Genomic DNA, 6,604 nt, shown 5'->3' on the forward strand with positions numbered 1-6,604 from the left:
GAAGATAACGTCAACAACTCTTGGTAAAATGTGACGCGAACAAACTCGTGTCTTATCAACTTAGCTATCAAACTTATTCAAACGGATAGATTGGTAGATATATGAAATGTTTAGGTTGAACGCAGTCCGCCACAAGGCTGGTCGTCAGGGCAGCGGTTCAGAGTTCAATTCAAGAGGCGAGCACATGAAAAAGGTGAGTTCAGCTAAAGTCAGAACCATGGAAGAATAAGTCAACCTAATCATCTGCTATACAATTGGCTACTTTTGCTTTCAGATGCCATTCAAAGGTCATTCATATGCAATCATGTAATGGGAAAAGTCAAATTGTCAATCCATTTTGAAATGTCCAAAGAAAAGTTAGAACCTAATCTAAACTAATGTCTATATTATCGAAAAATAAGTTTGAAGGTTTATACCCTGAATATGAAAGATTGGCGCCGGAGGTGATGGCCGCCGGTTTACGGGCTCCTGTTCAATTGTGCTATTTTGTGTGTTTTTTTGCGCTATTTTTTTACTTTTTGTTTTGTACATAATGTTTCCGCCATCGTTTCCTATGACCGAAAATAGCTTCTGGATATCAGAACAGCAATAACCTTGAACTGGACCCTGGGACTAAACACCTCCCTGTTCAATTGGATCCTGGACTTCCTGACTGGCCGCCCCCAGGTGGTGAGGGTAGGTAACAACACATCCTCCACGTTGACCCCTCAACACCGTGGCCTGTGTTTAGTCCCCTCCTGTACTCCCTGTTCACCCATGACTGCGTGGCCAAGCATGACTCCAACAATATCATTAAGTATTCCGACGTCATGACGGTGGTAGGCCCAAATTTATTTATTCCTTTATTTTACTAGGCAAGTCAGTTAAGAACAAATTCTTATTTTCAATGACGGCATAGGAACAGTGGGTTAACTGCCTGTTCAGGGGCAGAACAACAGATTTGTACCTTGTCAGCTCGGGGGTTTGAACTTGCAACCTTTCGGTTACTAGTCTAACCACTAGGCTACAGACAACAATGAGAAAGCCTAGAGGGAGGAGGTCAGAGACCTGGCAGTGTTGTGCCAAGACAACAACTTCTCACTCAAAATCAGCAAGACAAATGAGCTGATCGTGGACAACAAGAAAAAGAGGACAGAGCACACCCCCATTCACATCAATAGGGCTGTTGTGGAGCGGGTTGAGAGCTTCAATCAATGTCCTTGGTGTCCATATCACTGGTGTCCATAGGACCTATCACTAGGCTACCTGGGGCGGCAGGTAGCCTAGTGGTAGGAGCATTGGACTAGTAACCGGAAGGTTGCAAGATTGAATCCCCAAGCTGACAAGGTAAAAATCTGTAGTTCTGCCCCTGAACAAGGCAGTTATCCGTTAACCTGCTGTTCCTAGGCCGTCATTGAAAATAAGACTTGCCTAGATAGTTGTGACACCAAGATAGTTGTGAAGAGGATATGACAGGTTGGTTGGTCTGTCTGTCTGTCTGTGTAAGGTGGTCTTGGCATCTGGTTTAATCCGTTACCTCCTCTGTGTTGACCCTTGACCCTCAGTTTGGCCCAGCCAAGGCCAAACTGGTGTCTGCCTCCCAAATTTCACCCTATTCCCCATATAGTGCACTTATTTTGACCTGAGCTCTATGGCACCTGCTCAAAAGTAGTGTAATATGTAGGGAAAAGGGTTCCATTTGGGGACACACACTGGGTGTTTTTTATTTTTTAAATGTACCTTTATTTAACTCGGCAAGTCAGTTAAGAACAAATTCTTATTTTCAATGACGGCCTTGGATCAGTGGGTTAACTGCCTTGTGCAGGGGCAGAACAACAGATTTTGATCTTGTCAGCTCGGAGATTCGATCAGTTACAAGACCAAAGCTCTAACCACTAGGCTACCTAACGTCCCTGGGTGACGTTACAACCTACCGGTGTAACATGTCACCCAGGAGGACCAGCTACTATGTATTGTTGCCATGGATATAGTACTACTATACAGGATGTGGTGGCACTGTGTGATTCACAGTCTGTTTGTTGCCCTCTTGTCAATAGCAGCGTGTACAAAATGGCGCCGACAGAGTGGGCCGCCTCACTTCTCGTCTTGTATTATTTCTTAGATAGTTAGCCCAGAAAATCTTGTGTTATTACTTTTTCAAATATTACGAGTATTTCACTAAACTCGCAATAACATCTGCCAACCATGTGTATGTGACCAATAAAATGTTATTTGACTTGGTGGCCCAATGGACTCTTCTACAGTGCACTTCTCTCCTGCTGACACTTGGTGGTGGTGTTTCTAAAGGGAGTATAGAGGAGAGAATGGAGCTGGTGTGTTGTCAATGAATCCAAATGCTTTCGAAATTATTATCTCAATCCAAACAATAAAAGCACATGTGTTGTGACTGTGTGGTTGATAGACATAGACCAACTGCACCAGAATGTAAAGAATCCATTTGATGACATTTATTGATATGTAGTTAACCTAGGCTACTGTCATAATCAACATATCTGCTCCTCCTCTCTCTCTCTTTCTCTCCCCCTCTCTCTCTCCAGTTGATCTGGCCCCTGCTGCCCTGGGTGGGGAACCTGCTGCTATCTGGGCCCCTAGGGGTCCTGCAGACCAGACTAAACGATAGCCGTCTCCTGGATGCTCTGTGTGCGTTTGCTCAGGTCTTCCTCCAGACCCACCCAGACCTGGGTCCTCAACACACACAGGTTAGACAAGGCTGTGTGTGTTTGTGTGTGTCTGTGTCAGTGCAGGCTGGTGACTCGAAACATTTAGGAGCATGGGTATAGGCGCATAATAGTAACATACAGTAATGACAGAAAATTGATAGGGGTACTCATAGTGCTTGGAGAGGAAACATTCAATGTTCCAGTGGCGTTGACAATGGTAGTGGAGTGGAGATCATCTCTTAATCAGGGAACAGAGGGCATCCCGAGTGGCGCAGTGGTCTAAGGCATTTGCATCGCAGTGCTAGCTGTGCCACTAGCAATTCTGGGTTCGAGTCCAGGCTCTGTCCCAGCCGGCCGCTACCGGGAGATCTCTGGGCCGGTGCACAATTGGCCCGGCATCGTCCGGGTTAGTGGAGGGTTTGCGTGGCATCGCACACTAGTGACTCCTGTGGCAGGCTGGGCGCAGTGCACGCTGACATGGTCGCCAGGTGTATGGTGTTTCCTCTGACACATTGGTGCGGCTTCCGGGTTAAGTGTGCCTTGTGTTGAGAAGCAGTGCGGCTTGGTTGGGATGTGTTTGGAAGGACGTACGAGAGGGAAAGTTCCTCTAACAAGTGCAACTAAAAGGAGCTTGCAGCGATAATTGCACATTGTGATGATTTACTTGCTGAACATATGTAACTATCTACTGTCTTTTTCTGAGATGTCGAAATCAATTCAATAGCTTCCATCGCATCATCCATAAAAAGTTAGATTAAAGAGCGAGGTTGACGCAGAATGCTCAAGTAGGCTTTCCACTGTACTCAGGTATGCCTATACGTTTTCAATCCAAAATTATTATCTGGAATTAACTGGAATTAATCAACATAATAGTCTATGGTTGCAACTGTCAAACTGCAGTAACCTGTTCATATGAATTATATCAGTTGTCAAACTGAATGTATTCAACTGAAATGTGTCTTCTGCATTTAACCCAACCCCTCTGAATTAGAGAGGTGGAGGGGGCTGCCTTAATTGACATCCACGTCTTCAGCACCCGGGGAACAGTGGGTTAACTGCCTTGCTCATATTTCTTCATGAAACTGATCTCAGGCAGAGGTCGAACCTCAGTTTTAATTCACACCTTTTCCGTGTACCCCAGAGAATGAAAGGGGTTCTTCAACAAAAAGTCAACATTTTCCTGCACACTGGAGCTGGTAGCTAGCAAGAAGACAGTTCTAAAACCAAGAAAACAATGTATAATCTACGTCCACCATCTCCTGTGATTTGAAGAAACTAATTTGAATTGAATAATATCCAAAAATTTCTCAACTATCACTTTTCAATCTCTATCCAATAATGTCACCAACTCACCAAGCTTCTCCACACATAGACCCGCCCCGCCCTATAATGCTCTTTGGCACAACCCCAATACAACACACTAGGTTCATTCTCTGATCCTAATCCTATGATTGGATGGACAACATATCAGTTCATACTGCTTTGATTGGTTGGAGGTCGTCCTCCGGAAGTGGTCATAATTACCATGTAGGTCTATGGAAGGGAGTGAGGCCTACGAGCCTCTTAGGTTTTGTATTGAAGTCAATGTACCCAGAGGAGGACAGAGGCTAGCTAGCTAAACCATGGTGCTACCCCAGCGAGTGCTGTTGAAGTTACTATAGACCTTCATTGCAAAACAGTGTTTTCTAATCTGTTTTTGGTGACGTGAATATATTTAGTGTAGTTTTATCTAAACAGGAAAACATTTTTAGTTTCACTATTTGTATTTCTATGAAATGTCACTTGAGAAGGATGGTCGGTCCTCCCCTTCCTCCTCTGAGGAGCCTCCACTGGTGTATGTGTTGTGTGTGAGAGAGTGAATTGATTTATACATCCGTGTGTGTTATCAAGCCGTATAGATTACTGCTTGTCATATAAAGTGATAGTATTTTTAGCAGCAGTGATACATCACTCCCGTCACACTGGAGCTCTGCCATGTAGAATGCTTGTGTGATATTCATCATATGTCAACTGCTTTAAACACGATTCGAGCATCTGATTTGACGGGACACATACATCATTTGACCCAGTCAGGAAAAGTTGAAGCATTACAGATTTTCTCCTGGTCAAGTTACATTCTCTTATTGACACATTATGTGGTGTATTTAACCTCTATGTGTCCAGCACTATGCTTCAGCATCCACTAAGCCATACACTATGGACGTCAACACCTTGACTCAGTTTGGTCAGGGAAAGGATTTGATAATGAGATTGAATGATAATCTTTCTCCCCAACCCACCTGGTGCTAAGGGTTCTGGGTAACATTTCCCATCAGGGGAGAGATTACTGGCTCCACCTGCCCCCCCCCCCCATTAAAACGTTAAAACTTAAAAACCAAGGAATAAAGATGTTCTTAAAAAGCAACCATAGCACACAGGCTGAGGATGACTTTGATGAAGCACTGCTTCTTCTTCTTCTTATTATTATTATTATTATTATTATTCTCAGTTGGGGGAGGAGTTTGTGAGGCAGAGTGGGCTCCCCCTGCTGGAAGCCACCCAGTATAACAGCCAGGATAATTTACACCTCAGAGCAACACACCTGCTGGAACATCCCTTGCCCCCACGGTGAGGACTCTAGCCCTAACACAGGCTGTGTTCGTGTGTATGTCCAGACTTTTAAGAGTGCTTTGTTCTGTTGTTAAAGCTGGAAACCTCTTCATCCCCATGAGGAACCTGCAGAACAGGAGTGCCACAAAAAAAAGACTTACAAATGTTTTAACAAGGTTTAGTCAGAAGACCTACCATGTACATTTAAAATGTTTTTATGAAATGATGTGATGTATAAATGTTTTTATGAAATGATGTGATGTTGAAATGTTTTTTCAATAATATGATGTGCTGGATATCTGTACAGTAAAACAATCAGATGTTATCTTTACACTGTTTTTATAAAATGCAAAATTCTACTAACAGAATGTGATTTGTCTTAAGAACCTATTGATTTCAATAGATCGCAGATGTGTTTTGACCGGTAGCCTAACAGTTAACAACTGTCGATGTGCGCTTGAGCAAGGCACCTAACCCTAATTGCTCCTGTAAGTCGCTCTGGATAAGAGGGTCTCCTAAATGACTCAAATGTAAATTAATTGTCTTGTTTTTGGAGAAACAGGAAAAAGTATCTGCACACTTAGTCAGACGCAAATGTATTTGAATAGAGGCTAAGCTTTCGATCAGTCGACCTTCATCAGAGCATATTAAAAGGTGTGTGTGCGTAAGATTGACCCTCTAACCTCTTCCCCAGGCTAATTGTGCATAGCCAGGAAGTGTCCGGTGAACAAGGTTAGTGACTCAACAACAGTAAACATACACACTATGTTTCCATCAGTCATCAGGTTTTATAAAGGTTGATTACCTCTGATAACATTACCTTTGTCTGGGTTGTGTGTTTCAGAAAATCTACGAGGCCAGCCCTTGACCATCCCAGTGGTCAGATAGCCAGAGAGGCTGGCTGGTACAATGTGTGCGTGGAGTAGTGAGACCGACTGTCGGACTGTTAAAACGTGCTCCATACCTGTCCTATACCTGCATGGCACCTGATAAGGTATGGGAACGTCCCTTAGTCGACACTCACCTGTAGAGCCTGTCAGCTGGTGCAGAGGTACAGCCTGGCTCCTTAGATCCCCTGCCAATCAACGCCCGTCCTAGAGACCTGCAATCTACTCCGTCTGTTTACATTGGCAAAGTTCAGACAACGATAACAGGGTTGAAAAGGGTAGACTATAATATCTGTGATTGACCTATTTTCTTTCAGAGAGTCAAGTTGTTTTGAATTTCAATTACAGAAAAGTTTGAATGTTGGAAAACGGTCAACCAAGTGAAAAATGGATCCCCATTTGCAGACTACCCCAAGAAGTATGTGTTATCAAAATAGAACATCAGGTTGGCATTCCTGTGATCTCCAA

General features: G+C 43.7%; 1 long non-coding RNA gene across 2 annotated transcripts; it reads left to right on the forward strand.

Annotated features, from left to right (window-relative positions):
- The first annotated feature begins 8 nt into the window (after positions 1 to 8).
- On the forward strand, positions 9 to 6,276 carry LOC135545183 (uncharacterized). 2 transcript variants are annotated; one of them, XR_010456419.1, is made up of 4 exons: positions 9 to 193; positions 2,538 to 2,699; positions 5,944 to 5,981; positions 6,094 to 6,276. It is a non-coding gene; the product is annotated as an uncharacterized LOC135545183 (long non-coding RNA). The 2 variants fall into 2 exon arrangements; XR_010456420.1 differs by lacking the exon at positions 9 to 193 and adding an exon at positions 568 to 675.
- Positions 6,277 to 6,604: the final 328 nt, after the last annotated feature.

This window comes from Oncorhynchus masou, chromosome 9 (genome assembly GCF_036934945.1).
Source record: "Oncorhynchus masou masou isolate Uvic2021 chromosome 9, UVic_Omas_1.1, whole genome shotgun sequence".
Classification (NCBI taxonomy): Eukaryota; Metazoa; Chordata; class Actinopteri; order Salmoniformes; family Salmonidae; genus Oncorhynchus; species Oncorhynchus masou.